This window comes from Dendrobates tinctorius, unplaced genomic scaffold (genome assembly GCF_039654945.1).
Source record: "Dendrobates tinctorius isolate UK_male_01 unplaced genomic scaffold, ASM3965494v1 ptg000070l, whole genome shotgun sequence".
Classification (NCBI taxonomy): domain Eukaryota; kingdom Metazoa; phylum Chordata; class Amphibia; order Anura; family Dendrobatidae; genus Dendrobates; species Dendrobates tinctorius.
This window is the reverse complement of record NW_027361738.1, coordinates 36,777,395-36,794,814: the sequence shown is the minus strand read 5'-3', so window position 1 is coordinate 36,794,814 and position 17,420 is coordinate 36,777,395. Positions and strand designations below refer to the sequence as shown.

General features: G+C 41.9%; 1 protein-coding gene across 3 annotated transcripts in view; it reads right to left on the bottom strand.

Annotated features, from left to right (window-relative positions):
• Nucleotides 1–17,420, bottom strand: part of DPP6 (dipeptidyl peptidase like 6) — a 1,805,197-nt gene that overhangs the window by 61,453 nt on the left and 1,726,324 nt on the right. The window lies entirely within an intron of this gene.

Here is a 17,420-nt window from a genome sequence, read left to right as displayed (position 1 = left end):
GTGTCTGCCTATTGGGGACCTGTGCTGCCTATTGGGTACCTGTGCTGCCTATTGGGGAACAATGCTGCCTATTGGGGACCTGTGCTTTCTATTGGGGACCTGTGCTGACTATTGGGGACCTGTGCTGTCTATAGGGAACAATCCTGCCTATTGGGGACCTGTGCTGCCTATGGGGACCTGTGCTGCCTATAGGGAACAATGCTACCTATTGGGGACATGTGCCTGCCTATTGGGGACGTGTGCCTGCCTATTGGGGAACAATGCTGCCTATTGGGGACCTGTGCTGTCTATTGGGGACCTGTGCTGCCTATTGGGGACCTGTGCTGCCTATTGGGGACCTGTGCCTGCCTATTGGGGACCTGTGCCTGCCTATTGGGGACCTGTACCTGCCTATTGGGGACCTGTACCTGCCTATTGGGGACCAATGCTGCTTATTGTGCAGCAATGCTGGGTATTGGGGACCTGTGCTGCCTATAGGGAACAATGCTACCTATTCTGGACCTGTGCTGTTTACTGGGGTCCTGTGCTGCCTATAGGGAGCAATGCTGCCTATTGTGGACCTGTGCTGTCTATTGGGGACCTGTGCTGCCTATAGGGAACAATGCTGCCTATTGTGGACCTGAGGAATAGGCGCGTGTAAATGGGTGTGGCTTAATAATGGGCGTGACTTAAAATGGGTGTGGTTTTACTACACACAAACGCAGAACCTGTTGTTAGAAATTTGAATCCCACCCCTGGACCTGCGCGATCAACATCTGTCTCAACTATCAGTTGGCCGGCACCCCCATACATAATAGGCTGTCGTCCGAACCCGTTGATATGGCATATTCAATAGTCTAATGTGTATGGCTGCATTCAGTAAAATGAGATCTGTCACCGATTTAGGATGACCACCTCCATAATCATGTAAAGAAAAGAGTTCACAAAGCGTACTATCAGAAAATATAATCAAAGTTTAGAAAATTAGAATATGTTTAAGTATCTGATTTTAATTAGTAAAAAGGGGAAAATTAGCTTTAAGGAATCATGTTTTGAAGGGGAAATACCTTCTTTTGGCTTTACTGTCTTAAAGTGAAGATTTTTGGTTTCTTTGGAGCACACTCCTATGTTCTTTACTGGCACTTGGGAGGACCACTTAGTGAATGACTCACCACCTTGGTTCAACAATCCACTGTAAACTCTGGGGGAAGTTATAGGCAAGTATTTCATATACCAAGAGTTCTCTTTTGCAATGAGATGTCCACACATATGCAGATGTCCTGGGTCTCAGGGGTGGACATACCATTGGTGCAACCTGTGCATTCTCGCGGGGACCCAAGAGGAAAGTGGGCCACTTCCACCTCCAAACAGATGTAATTGTGCATTATTATGAGCAATTGGACTGCAATGGGCCTATAAACTGATCTTGCACAGGGGCCCTCTTCTCTCTATGTCCACCTCTATTGGGTCCTACAGACTCAAAGACACTTTTCATAAGTGTTCTCGACTGCAGCTAATAGAGGAAGATCCATAATAAGGCACCATGGTCCATTAACTCACAACTTCCTAATAGGGTAAATCCGAATGGGTTTTCCGCAATGTAAAAAGCCCATCTAAGGAGTCTCTGCCATCCTTTTTTTTCTACATGTGCTAAAAGTGTGCCTGTACAGAAAATTCTTATCTACTATATACAGTGGGGAAAAAAAGTATTTAGTCAGTCAGCAATAGTGCAAGTTCCACCACTTAAAAAGATGAGAGGCGTCTGTAATTTACATCATAGGTAGACCTCAACTATGGGAGACAAACTGAGAAAAAAAAATCCAGAAAATCACATTGTCTGTTTTTTTTTTCATGTTATTTGCATATTATGGTGGAAAATAAGTATTTGGTCAGAAACAAGCAATCAAGATTTCTGGCTCTCACAGACCTGTAACTTCTTCTTTAAGAGTCTCCTCTTTCCTCCACTCATTACCTGTAGTAATGGCACCTGTTTAAACTTGTTATCAGTATAAAAAGACACCTGTGCACACCCTCAAACAGTCTGACTCCAAACTCCACTATGGTGAAGACCAAAGAGCTGTCAAAGGACACCAGAAACAAAATTGTAGCCCTGCACCAGGCTGGGAAGACTGAATCTGCAATAGCTAACCAGCTTGGAGTGAAGAAATCAACTGTGGGAGCAATAATTAGAAAATGGAAGACATACAAGACCACTGATAATCTCCCTCGATCTGGGGCTCCACGCAAAATCCCACCCCGTGGGGTCAGAATGATCACAAGAACGGTGAGCAAAAATCCCAGAACCACGCGGGGGGACCTAGTGAATGAACTGCAGAGAGCTGGGACCAATGTAACAAGGCCTACCATAAGTAACACACTACGCCACCATGGACTCAGATCCTGCAGTGCCAGACGTGTCCCACTGCTTAAGCCTGTACATGTCCGGGCCCGTCTGAAGTTTGCTAGAGAGCATTTGGATGATCCAGAGGAGTTTTGGGAGAATGTCCTATGGTCTGATGAAACCAAACTGGAACTGTTTGGTAGAAACACAACTTGTCATGTTTGGAGGAAAAAGAATACTGAGTTGCATCCATCAAACACCATACCTACTGTAAAGCATGGTGGTGGAAACATCATGCTTTGGGGCTGTTTCTCTGCAAAGGGGCCAGGACGACTGATCCGGGTACATGAAAGAATGAATGGGGCCATGTATCGTGAGATTTTGAGTGCAAACCTCCTTCCATCAGCAAGGGCATTGAAGATGAAACGTGGCTGGGTCTTTCAACATGACAATGATCCAAAGAACACCACCAGGGTAATGAAGGAGTGGCTTCGTAAGAAGCATTTCAAGGTCCTGGAGTGGCCTAGCCAGTCTCCAGATCTCAACCCTATAGAAAACCTTTGGAGGGAGTTGAAAGTCCGTGTAGCGAAAAGCCAAAAACATCACTGCTCTAGAGGAGATCTGCATGGAGGAATGGGCCAACACACCAACAACAGTGTGTGGCAACCTTGTGAAGACTTACAGAAAACGTTTGACCTCTGTCATTGCCAACAAAGGATATATCACAAAGTATTGAGATGAAATTTTGTTTCTGACCAAATACTTATTTTCCACCATAATATGCAAATAAAATGAAAAAAAAAACAGACAATGTGATTTTCTGGATTTTTTTTCTCAGTTTGTCTCCCATAGTTGAGGTCTACCTATGATGTAAATTACAGACGCCTCTCATCTTTTTAAGTGGTGGAACTTGCACTATTGCTGACTGACTAAATACTTTTTTTCCCCACTGTAATTGTCTAATTCTGTCTGTCTGTCTGTAACGGAAATCCCGCGTCGCTGATTGGTCGCGCCGGGCCGTCCGCGACCAATCAGCAACAGGAGCAGTCCGGCTGCGAATCCCTCGTCGCTGATTGATCTCAGCTGTCCGGGCACGACCAATCAGCGACAGGCGCAGTCCGGCCGCGAATTGGCATGGAATTAGAACACCACCCCTACCGTTGGCTGATCTACCGACGGTTGGCACGGGTCATCTGCCGCATGGAGGTCAGTGCCAGGAGATGACCGGCGCTAGCCTGATTGGTCACGGCTGGCCGGGCACGACCAATCAGCGACAGGTGCAGTCCGCCCGCGAATTGCCACGGGAGTTGAACCACGCTTATCTGATTGGTCGCGCCCAGCGACCAATCAGCGATATTGGCGTGGAATTTAACCCTCTTCCTATCTTTCTGACCACTCCTTCAGTGTTTTGTTCTCTGGCTCCACGTCTTCTCCTCTTCCTCTCGCTGTCGGGTACCTCAGGGCTCAGTCCTTGGCCCCCTTCTCTTCTCTCTCTACACGGCCCCAAATGGACAGACCATCAGCAGATTTGGCTTTCAGTACCATCTTTATGCTGATGACACACAACTATATACGTCATTCCCCGACCTTACACCCGCTGTACTAAAGAACGCCAGTGACTGTCTGTCTGCAGTCTCCAACATCATGTCTGCGCTCTATCTGAAACTCAACCTCTCCAAAACTGAACTTCTGCTCCCGCCATCTACTAACCTCCCTAAATCTGACATTTCCCTCTTCGTGGGTGGCACCACAATAACACCCTGGCAGCAGGCGCGCTGTCTGGGTATTATGTTTGACACCAATCTCTCCTTCACATCCCATATACAATCTCTTGCCCATTCTTGCCGCTTACACCTAAAGAACATCTGTAGAATCCGCCATTTTCTCACCATGGAAACAACTAAAACCCTCACTGTAGCATTGATCCACTCCCACCTGGATTACTGCAACGCTCTATTAATTGGCCTCCCCATTACTTGACTATCCCCTCTCCAGTCCATACTTAATGCAGCGGCCAGGATCGTCCATCTGGCTAATCAGTACTCGGACACGTCCGCTCTTTGCCAATCCTTACATTGGCTGTCCATTCACTGTAGGATCCAATTTAAAGTACTTGTTCTCACCAACAAATCTCTCCACAGTGCAGCACCCCCCTACATCTCCTCCCTCATTTCTGTCTATGGGCCTAACCGACCACTGCGCTCTGCAAACGACTTTCGACTAACCTCTGCACTAATCCGTTCCTCCCTGTCACGTGGACACTCCTAACGTTCCCTAGGCCGGTTCCGCACCGGGCGACGATCAGGATACCTGCCACCCTAGCACACCCTACACTTATCCCTTGCTAGGGAGCTGGGTGATGCAGGCACTGGCCCCACCGCTGTACTAATACACACCAGGAAAAATACAGACAGGGAAACACCACTTAGCTTTGCTCTGTTGCTCTTGCTCCCAGCAACAGAGTCCACCACCAGAATGCAGCTTTCCTCCTGAATAGCTGCCACCAAGCTCTGTCAGAGCTGCAAGGAAATCCCCTCTGAATCCTTCCACAACAGGGCTCTGACTGAGCTGCCAGGACCTCTCTCTAGATACTTCCTCCACCAAGGATGGTTGAAATGAACACTATCATCAACAGTGATTGCAACACCTGACACTCTTTTATAGGTAAGAGCCAGCAATCACACCTGCTTTATATCACATGCACTAAACTAAAGAAACCAGAGTGCAATGACGCTCACTACCACCGGGGGCAAACTAGAACAAAAAACACCACTGTGTAATAATCCTAATGGCCACTGGGGGCAAAACCAAACTTAAGCACACAGCTTAAGGAAAAAAAAAGGTTACATGTGCTTTTATCTGTCATGATCCATGCTGGATCATGACACTCCCACTCTCGACTCCAAGACTTCTCCCGCTCTGCACCAATCCTCTGGAATGCTCTACCCCCAAAAATTAGGACTATCCACAATTTGCATAGTTTCAGGCGCTCCCTCAAAACACATTTGTTCAAAGCGGCCTATCATATTCACTAATCACAGTCATTCTATGTGTAAGTGTGCATGAGTAGCCCATTCACTATCTCCATCCATCCCTCACTCCCTCACGATGGCTGGACCATCATTGTAAATACACCATTGTAAATACACACCTGTACTTTGTATCTCGCCCACCTCATTGTAGATTGTAAGCTCTCACGAGCAGGGTCGTCTTATTTTGCTTTAATTATTGTATTGATAACGTTGTTACTTATGACTTATGTTTGGAACTGTTAAACTGTAAGGCGCTGCGGAATATGTTGGCGCTATACAAATAAAGATTATAATTACTATTGTTATTATTATATTTTGATAATGTGTTTAATAATTTCGTTCAGTTTTATTAAGATCTATGAGCAATAACATTTAATGATAATGTATATATTTTACCTGGAAAATCCTGTGTATTCATTGCATTATTCTTAAATCTTCATAAATAAACTACATACATATTCTAGAATACCCGATGCGTTAGAATCGGGCCACCATCTAGTCAGGAAATAATAGTGTTGGAGCTCAAGTATCTGATGTTGTTTAAATCATTGAAAGTGCAACATTAAAATCAATCCCTTTAATCCCTGCTTTTTTATTACTTTTACATTCTGAAGCATTAGAAAATTATTATTTCTCCTAAGACAGCAGTTTTACTTTATTGCATCTACAGAACCTATATAGTATTGACTATCCATTATTTGTCATTTTTTTTGTTAAAGCCCAGGTAGCAGATTATAGAAAATGTTTCATTGATTTTAACTATGATACAATAATGTTTATTGGTAAAGTGTAATAAAAGTCTAATACAGAGCTCCTATAAACACGAACCTCATTTTAAGTAGGAACTAAAACCCTTAGTGAAATAATAAAAACTGTAAAAAAAGCTGTTATGTGTAAAAATAATAATAAAAATACATAATAAGCTCAATTCTTTATTGTGATTCTCATTTAATTAAGACTAACAGAACTCGCTTTATCAGCTGAAAGATGCCTGTCACTCAAGGGAATTTTGCAGAGTCTTGTGTTTGTTCCCATAATTACTAGAAAGGATAAATAGTTATGGCTTAGAGGAGATTGGCATATCTCCTAGAAGACACACTGGTTTGGTTTTAGGACCACTGGGAATGTGTTATTCAATGAAGCAGAAATTGCTATTTCTCAGTTAAATATGAATGCCCCATGATATTCTGAAGAGAGTTGCAATTAGCCATTATCAAGTAATTTATAGCGCTGAAAAAGAAAACATCAAGAAAAGCGATGAAACTCTCGGCAATGAACTCGTATATCGCCAGAAAATTCTTAAAAGTTTAAATTAATAGCTTTCTAAGTTAATTTTAATTCATTATTCTGCAGTGCACTAATATAACCATTGATCATATTGGATTATATTTCTTGTATTATAAATACAATAAAATTATGAGTTATTATAATTTATAAGTTGTTTAAAAAAAAAAAACAAGAAGGAACAAAAACACTATAATGATAAACTATTGTTTAAAAACGTTCATTAAAAAGATGAATTAATGTATTGACTTCTTGCATAGAAAATGTTGTTTTGTAATATCATGTATTTTTATTTTCACTATAAGCCTCTATGGTAGATAAATAATATATGGCCTAGAGCTGAAAAATGTAGTAAAAGGTAGCCATACATATTAGGCTTGGTTCAGCTAGCGCTTTGACCTACGCTCAGTAGCCCTCTCAGGGCTACTCGTATGTCCAAATCCTGGCATATGCACCAATGGGGCCATTGAGTTCAATGGTGCAGAGTCACTATGTGCTCTGTCGGCCATCATTTTCAGCCATTTACGCCTATTGGAGGCGGACAGCAAGAAACAGTAGACTATATATTGATTCCCGCCTCCAATAGGCGAATGCGGCCAAATATGATGTAAGACGGAGCACGCGGTGACTCCGTCTACATCATTTTTGTCAATGGTACCATTGGCACATATGCCTGAATCCAATTTTGCAGGGGAGGGTTCAGATGTAAGCCCCGACGGGGCCACTGAGCGTAGGAGAAAATGCTATTTCAACCAAGTCTTAGGCCACATTCACATGTTCAGTACTTGGTCAGTATTTGTAAGCCAAAATCAGGAGTGGAACGATCAGAGGGAAAATATAACAAAAACACGTCACCACTTCTGCATTTTTTAATCTTATACTGGTGTAAAATACTGACCAAATATTGAACGTGTGAAAACTATTCTTAAAATGGATCTGTCACCAGATTTCAAAATACAAACCCTATAACATTTTTAAAGAGATATCATAGATCTGCTGAAGCTGATGAACTTACTTTGATAATCTATATTGAAATAGCGTTATAATCATATACGCCAATTTTTGCTCAATATCCACCAACCTAGCCTGATTGACAGCTCAATGTCCCTCCTCCTTGGTCCTGCTGAGTTTACACCCACGTAGCCTGATTGATGAGTTCCTAAGTGTCCTTCCTCCCTGCTGCTGCTGAATTCTCACACTGCTCACTACATGGGTTATTATTCATTGTCCTATTACAGCTAAGGCAAGTTGTTATACAGGTGCTTCTCACAAAATTAGAATATCATCAAAAAGTTAATTTATTTCAGTTCTTTAATACAAAAAGTGAAACTCCTATATTATATAGAGTCATTACAAACAGAGTGATCTATTTCAAGTGTTTATTTCTGTTAATGTTGATGATTGTGGATTACAGCCAATGAAAACCCAAAAGTTATTATCTCAGTAAATTAGAATAATTAGCAAAAAAAACATTTGCAATGGCTTCCTGAGCATTTAAAAAGTTCCCTTACTCTGTTTCAGTAGGCTCCACAATCATGGGGAAGACTGCTGACTTGACAGATGTACAGAAGGCAGTCATTGACACACTCCACAAGGAGGGTAAGCCACGAAAGGTCATTGCTAAAGAAGCTGGCTGTTCACAGAGTACTGTATCCAAGAATATTAATGGATTCATAAGGAGTGGACTGCTTGCTACTGGAGTCATTGCTTCAAGAGCCACCACACACAGACGTATCCAGGACATGGGCTACAAGTGTCGCATTCTTTGTGTCAAGCCACTCATGACCAATAGACAACGCTAGAAGTGTCTTACCTGGGCCAAGGAGAAAAAGAACTGGACTGTTGCTCAGTGGTCCAAGGTGTTGTTTTCAGCTGAAAGTAAATTTTGCATTTCAGTTGTAAATCAAGGTCCCAGAGTCTGGAGGAAGAGTGGAGAGGCCACAATCCAAGCTGCTTGAGGTCTAGTGTGAAGTTTCTACAATCAGTGATGGTTTGGGGAGCCATGTCATCTGCTGGTGTAGGTCCACTGTGATTTATCAAGACCAAAGTCAGCGCAGTCGTCTACCAGGAAATTTTAGAGCACTTCATGGTTCCCTCTGCTGACAAGCTTTTTGGAGATGGAAATTTCATTCTCCAGCAGGACTTGATACCTGTTCACACTGCCAAAAGTACCAATTTCTGGTTTAAAAACAACAGTATCACTGTGCTTGATTGGCAGCAACTCGCCTGACCTTAACGCCATAGAGAATCTATGGGGTATTGTCAAGAGGAAGATGACAGACACCAGACCCAGCAATGCAGATGAGCTGAAGGCTGCTATCAAAGCAACCTGGGCTTCCATAACACCTCAGCAGCGCCACAGGCTGATCACCTCCATGCCACGCCGCATTGATGCAGTAATTGATGCAAAAGGAGCCCCGACCAAGTATTGAGTGCATTTACTGAATATACATTTCAGTAGGCCAACATTTCGGATTTTAAAATCATTTTTCAGGCTGGTTTTATAAAGTATTCTAATTTACTGAGATAATGACTTTTGAGTTTTCATTGGCTGTAAGCCATAATCATCAACATTAACATAAATAAATACTTGAAATAGATCACTGTTTGTAATGACTCTATATAATATAGGAGTTTCACTTTTTGTATTAAAGAACTGAAATAACTTTAGCTGTAATGGGACAATGAATAATCATTTGCTACTCTGCATTAATGAAACAGCGAACACTGCTCTGCATTGTGGGAAATAACATTAAGGCAGCAAACAGATTGGAATAAACATAATCCCAAAAAATATTTCCGAAATATGGATAATTTAACCTCATTGTTTTCTGACCCCCTCTTCAAAAAGTAAAGTGTTCACACCAATTCAGTTACTCCATTATTTCTTGAGCATAAATAAGAAACTCCTTGCTGTGATACACCTTAATATTTGCCCGAGGTAAGTATGTCTTTAATAATTTACATCCCGTCTGTGGTCGCCCTGCAGGCTGTGTTTATTTAAATGTGCTGGATTATTCTATTCCCCGCTGTGCGCCACAACATGATCCTGCTGACAATATTGACAGCTAAATTGTAGACATTAAAGAGCTGATCCCATATTTTGCAATAGTAAATTGCTTTAACATCTGCTGAAAAATTAGGTAGTACGTAGTCAGGAAAGAAAAAGTATTTTAAGGGCAGAGCCTGAAACTTGCTTAAATTTAGTACACAGAACTCCGCATAGAAATGTATATTAGAACCGCTTTGGTTGTGCACAGATCCATAATCAAAAAGGAGGCTGACATTACAATTCACTGCACTGTTTACATGAACTTCATGCCTGAGTATCTGGTGAAGTAAATCTACAATTATGTAAAGCATTGAAGTTTTTTGGACAAAATGAGAAAAAAAGTCTTTTATTTTTCCAACAGCAATCTTCTGGAAAAAGCACTCACATTCCCTTCAAACAACTATCGGCAGGGGTGCAGAAAGAAGAGGGACCACGGATCTAATATTAATGGCTTATCCTATGGATTTTAAAAGGTTGGATTATCTTTTTAAATGGAATCTGTCACCTATTTTTTGACTATGAGCTGCCGGCACCGCCATCAGGGTATTATCTACAGCATTCTGTAATGCTCTAGCTAAACCCCCGATGTTACCTGAAAGAGAAGAAAAAATGAGTTATATTATACTCACCCAGGGGCGGTCAGGGTCTGGTCTTGATCCGATGAGTGTCACAGTCCGGTCCGGCGCCTCCCATCTGCTAACGGTGATGTCCTCTTCTTTGCTTCCTGTCGCGGCTCCTGCACAGGCACACTGCTCTGCCCTGTTGAGGGCAGAGCAGACTACTGCAGTGCGCAGGCACCGGAACTCTCTGACCTTTCTTGACGCCTGTGCACTGCAGCATTCTGCTCTGCCCTCAACAGGGCAGAGCAGTGCGCCTGCGCAGGAGCCGCGAAGAAAACCAGAGGACGTCATCGCTAGAAGATTGGAGGTGCTGGACCAGACTGCGACACCCATCGGACCAAAACCGGACCCGGACCGCCCCTGGGTGAGTATAATATAAATCATTTTTCTTCTCTTTCAGGTAACATCAAGGGCTTATCTACAGAATTACAGAATGCTGTAGATAAGCCCCTGATGGCGGTGCCAGCAGCTGATAGTCAAAAAAATAGGTGACAGATTCCCTTTGTCCCTTTAGGTAGAAGGCCTAGATCATATCCCCTTCACCTCTGGGCGATTTTCCATTTTTCATTTTTTCCTTCCCTTCTTCCAAGAGCCATAACCTTTTTATTTTTCCATCAATATGGCTGTATGGTGCTTGTTTTTAAGGGACAAGTTGTACTTTTGAATGGTAACATTGATTTCACCATATAGTGTACTGGAAAATGGAAAAAAAAAAAAAGCCAAATGGGGTGTGCAATCCCACAATTGTTTTTTTGTTTTTTTTTTATTTACCATGTTCACAATATGGTAAAACTGACCTAACAATATGATTCCCTAGGTCAGTATGAGTATGCAGATAGCAATCATATATAGTTTTTTTTATTTAAGTGGTGAAAAAACTTCAGAAATATGGAAAAAAAAGTTTTTGCGTTTGTCGTCATTCTCCAAGACCCGTAACGTTCTCATTTTTCATTATCTGGGGTGAGTGACGTCTTATTTTTTGTGACCCGAGCTGACGCTTTTATTGATACTATTTTGGGGTAGATACAATATATTGATAACCTCTTATTGCATTTTATTACAATTTTGTGGTGGCCAAAAAACCCTTTAATTCTGGGGTTTTAATTCTTTTTCTCATTATGCCGTTTACCGATCAGATTAATTTACTTTATATTTTGATAGATCAGATATTTCTAAATGTAGCGGTACCAAACATGTGTGGTTTGTTTTTATTGTTTTATTTTTAAAGAGGGGCGATTTGAACGTTTGTGTTTTTTATATTTTTAAAAACTTTTGTCTTTTTTTACTTTACTGAGTAGTCCCCTTAGGAGACTTGAAGCTGCATTCATCCAACTGCTTGTGCTTTACATAGCAGTGCTTCAACCCCAGCCACAAGTCGGCATTCACAGGAGTATAATAATGACAGGCATGGGGGTCTTCTGCTAACCCCCGGCTGTCATGACAACCAAGTGGCACCCCGCAATCATGCGACAGGGGCGCCAATTGTCAGGATTTGTGACGCGTTTGTGACCGACGAGTGTTAAATGTGATTGACAATGTTGTTAACCCCTTAACGACCAGATGTATTTTTGCTTTTTCGTTTTCGTTTTTTGATCCCCTTCTTCCCAGAGCCATAATTTTTTTATTTTTTTGACAAAATGGCCACATGAGCTTGTTTTTTGCGGGACGACTTGTAGTTTTGAATGAAACCATTGGTTTTAAAATATCATGTATTAGAAAATGGGAAACAAATTCCAAGTGTGTTGAAATTGCTAGAAAAGTTCAGTTCCACATTTATTGTTTTTTTTTACCATGTTAGCTAAATGCTAAAACTGACCTGCCACTAGGATTCTCCAGTTCATTACGAGTTCACAGACACCAAACATGTATAGGTTTTGTTTTATTTAAGTGATGAAAAAAATTCCAAAGTTTGTTAAAAGAAAATTGTGCCATTTTCTGACACCCGTAGCGTCTCCAATTTTTGTGATCTAGGGTTAGGTGAGGGCTTATTTTTTGTATGGCAAGCTGAAGTTTTTAATGATGCTAATTTGGTGCAGATACGATCTTTTGATTACTTTAATGCAATGTGGCTACTAAAAAACGTAATTCTTGTGTTTTGACATTTTTTTCATTATGCCGTTTAGCGATCAGCTCAGTTTTTTTATAATGATAGATCGGGCGATTCTGAACATGGTGATACCAAATACGTGTATGTTTGATTTTTTTATTGTTTTATTTTGACTATGGCGAAAGGGGGGTTGATTTGACCTTTTATATCTTTTTATATTTTTAAAAGCTTTTTTTTACTACTAGATTAGACTAGTAGCTGCACTTGTCTGATCAGCTCTGCTACTTACAGGTGATGATCAGATCGCCTTTGTGCAGCAGAAATGCTCACTTGCTATGAGCGCCGACCACTGGGCGGCGCTCATAGCAATATGGCAATGACAACCATAGAGGTCTGCTGGAGATCTCTGGTTGTCATGCCGACCCATCAGTGACCCGCGATCATGTGACGGCGTCACCAATGGATGGGATTTCCCACACGCTTCCGGTAAGCGTGAGTTAAATGTCGCTTGATTAAATCAGCCATCAAGTGCGGGGAAATATGTGCGCTGAGCACCGGAGCCTGCATCAAAGGCAGGGACATGGCCAATGACGTATAAATGTCATCGGTCGTGAAAAGGTCCACTGAGCATGTAAACTAGAGAGTAGTAGAGAATTAATCAAAGGGTTTTTCCGGTTAGATCAAGGATAGATCATAACTTATAGATCGGTCCATCAGTTAGGATGCCATCAACTGCTAGAAAGGTGCACTTTTCCCCCTGTTAGAATTGGGTGGCAGTGCGCCTGTTCAATCGCTGCTGCATTCTTTCCTTTTGGGAAAGCTGGAGAATGCCAAGTACAGCACTCTGCCAGTCTTACAGAGAATTAATGGAAAGGCGGTCGAGCGTGTGTCATGAATAATATTTTTTTCGAAACTGTAGAGCATATTGTAAACAATGATCCAAAATAAAATGGCTAAAAAGATAATTATATTTCTCAAACAACTACTAAACTTCCATGAATGTATTTATGGGCCAGATAATCGGCAAAATAAGTTATTGTGTTAGTAATGGGAAAACTATAACAAAACAATATGGCGGTAATCGAAGTTCTGATATTATTTACTTTATGAAAGTATACAGAGAAAAATATGTCAACTTTTAAGTGCATTATTCCAGAGATCATTGCTAAGATATATCACTGCCACTTGCGCACTACATTTAAGTCTGCATTCTGCATGGTGACGCTTATTTTTCCTTTATATTTGTTTTTGTTAATAAAGTTGTAAACTGAAAAAGGCTAGATCATCAATATCTTGTGACCAGACGACTCCTGTAATGGTGCAAACACAACCAGGTACTGCAGACCAGCTCTTACTCAACAACTCTAATTCCATAGAATAGTAGCTGATCTGCAGTACCCGGCAGGGGCTGCTACACATGAAACACAGCTGCACAGTACAACTCTGTTCAATGTTTATCCATCCTGCCTCCCGTGCTAATAACAGCTGATCAGTGGGGTATGCTGGGTGTTGAATTTGCATATTCAGGACTTTAAACTACAAATTTGCGGATGGAAAGGCTTTGGAGGGATACATTAAATATTAACAAATTGGGGAGACCCCAAATAAACCCTCACTAGAAAGCCTAAAATATAACTTTTATTATTATACATATTAAAAATTAACTAGGGTATATAAAATATTATGTCCCTAATCTGAATAATTTATTATTATATTAAAGTGCTCACTGCTATTTTTCTTATGTGCATTATGTAGCACCCTGGGGTGCCAACCCTTATCTGTCAGAATAGGACATAGACATCACTGCACTAGTTCCCCCAACATGTTTAATCTGTGGCATCATCAGGGGATGGGACACTGGCTTGAGCCAGGGGGGACTAGTGCGCTGATATTGAGAACCAATCCTGAGCAAAGGCCATCAATATCTTGTGATCCAGACAATCCTTTTAATGATCAAAAGGAGAAAAAAGACCCCAGCATATCGAGCGCACACCCAAGACAATGAGGTATGTGATCAATACATATCAATTTTATTAGAAGACAAAAACACTGACATGTCCCCTGACGTATCGCTGCTAAGTGCAGCTTCGTCAGGGGAAGTGTTGGTGTATTACTCCCTCTACTCCTGTAGTGGATGGCTACTTCACCTATAGTGCCTCCTGGACTCTTGATAACCATGTTTTAGTGAGCAGCTGTGCGTCATTTTTTTTTCTCAGGGATGCCCAGATTTAGGGTTGTTGGGTCATATTCTGTGTATTATTATGTACATTTTGTCTAATTACACATCTCTTACTAGTGATGTCTGTTTATTAGGGTTTATTGTCTGACCTGTTTGGGACATTTTGGGGTGCGCCTTGCTTTTTTAAATGTTTTTATTGTGTGCTTTTGTCTTCTAATAAAATTGATATGTATTGATCACATACCTCATTGTCTTGGGTGTGCGCTCTATATGTTGGGGTCTTTTTTCTCCTTTTGATCATTTGTCTCTGCCTATGCATTGTGCAGCACCCCTTGCTTATTTTCTAATTTATATGTTTTTTTGCCCCTTGGTGGTTTTGTCGAATAGTAGGGGCGTGACTAATAGGCTGTGAGCCAGACTCTGTGTAGTTCTCTTGTGTGAACAGTGCCCTATGCGGGCCTTTATTGTGCAATTTTATATGGGGCAGTCACCCCCTCCAGGAATGGATATGTGGAGAGTGGCTGTTAATCTGGTGTTTTGCACCTGTGTTGCTAACATCTTGCTTTATGGGCTGGCTGCACCCTGCAGTGCATTTGTTCCTAGACCTGGGCAGGTAAGTGTTGCTGCCTTTTTTTCTGCTGTTTATAAATGAATTTTTGGAGACCTTGAGTCTTCCTTAGTGGCTTTGCTATTTACCCTTGGTGGTGCTCCCTACCCCTTCTTCTTGACAATCTTTTTAATGACATAGGTAAATTTTCATTATGCAGAAATTTATGTTAAACACAGAAATCACTATTCCACTGATTTTAAAGACAATGTAAAGGTAAGAAGGACAAATAAATCATTTTTGGGACAATTCAAGCCAGAGATGTCAGTCGAAACAAGGATCACAAAGATACCGCTTTTCACAAAGATACACGAAGATTTCATCCATTATAATTTTATGCTTAGAACATACAACACTGCCCTTCACCTCTCAAAACAAACCTATTTCAACACCCTCATCACCTCACTGTCCAATAACCCTAAACATCTCTTTGACACTTTTCATTCTCTACTCAACCCAAGAGTACAGGCCCCAACCACGGAGCTTCGAGCTGATGATCTGGCGAATTACTTCAAAGAAAAAGAAAAAATTGACCAGATCCGACAGGAAATTATCTCCCAATCACCTCATACCATGCACTGTCCTCCCTCCCCCTCTGCATCTAGCTCACTCTCTGATTTTGAACCAGTCACAGAAGAAGAAGAAAGCAGGCTCTTTGCATCTTCTCGCCCAACCACTTGCACCAGTGACCCATTTCCGTCATATCTACTCCAGCCCCTTTCCCCTGCTGTCACCCATCACCTAACTAAAATATTTAACCTCTCTCTCTCTTCTGGTATCTTTCCCTCCTCATTTAAGCATGGCATCATGCATCCACTACTTAAAAAACCATCCCTCGACCAAAACTGAGCCACTAACTATAGACCTGTCTCTAATCTTCCCTTCCTCTCTCAACTCCGGGAACGACTGGTCCACTCCCGTCTTATCCGCTATCTCTTTGATAACTCTCTTCTCGACCCTCTCCAATCCAGTTTCCGCTCTTTACACTCTACTGAAACTGCCCTTACTAAAGTCTCTAATGATCGACTAACAGCTAAATCAAATGGTCGGTACTCCATGGTAATTCTCTTGGATCTCTCTGCAGCATTCGACACTATCATCAGCTCCTCCTCACTATGCTCCATTCCATTGGCCTCAAGGACACTGTTCTCTCCTGGTTCTCCTCCTATCTCTCTGACCGCTCCTTTACTGTATCTTTTGCTGGTTCCTCCTCCTCTTATCTCCCCCTTACTGTTGTTTCTCAAGGATCGGTTCTAGGCCCCCTCCTCTTCTCTTTGTACACTGCCCTTATTGGTCAAACAATCAGTAGATTTGGTTTCCAGTACCATCTCTATGCTGATGGCACCCAATTATATGCTTCTTCTCCTGACATCATGCCAGCCTTTCTAGAAAACACCAGCGATTGTCTAAACGCTGTGTCTAACATCATGTCCTCACTATATCTGAAACTGAACCTGTCAAAGACTGAACACCTGGTGTTTCCTCCCTCTACTAATGTACCTATACCTGACATTGCCATTTCCGTGTGTGGTTCCACTATTACTCCCCAGCAACATGCCTGCTGTCTTGGGGTCACACTTGATTCCGAGCTTTCCTTTGCCCTCCAGATACGATCACTGGTTCGCTCTTGTTATCTGCACCTCAAAAACATTTCTAGAATTCGACCTTTTCTTACTTTTGACTCCGCAAAAACTTTTACTGTTTCTCTTATTCATTCTCATCTCGACTATTGTAACTCTCTTCTAATCGGCCTCCCTCTTACCAAACTCTCCCTCCTCCAATCTGTCTTGAATGCTGCAGCCAGGATCATATTCCTCGCCAATCATTACACCGACGCCTTTACTTTGTGCAAGTCATTACACTGGCTACCCATCCACTTCAGAAACCAGTACAAACTTATTACCCTCACCCACAAAGCTCTCCATGGCTCAGCACCACCCTAATCTCCTCCCTTGTTTCAGTATACCACCCTACCCGTGCCCTCCGTTCTGCTGATGACCTGAGGTTAGCATCCTCAATAATCAGAACCTCCCACTCCCGTCTCCAAGACTATACATGTGCTGCGCCAATTCTTTGGAATGCTCTTCCCAGGTCAATACGATTAGTCCCCAATCCCCACAATTTTAAGTGTGCTCTGAAAACGCATTTATTCAGACTGGCCTATCGCATTAACCTAATCTATCCCTGTGTGGCACAGCCAAAAGTTTTACCATAACCAGGTTCCCCGCATCATGTTCCCACATGCTTTATGCATCCATGTCTGTACTGTTACACACTTA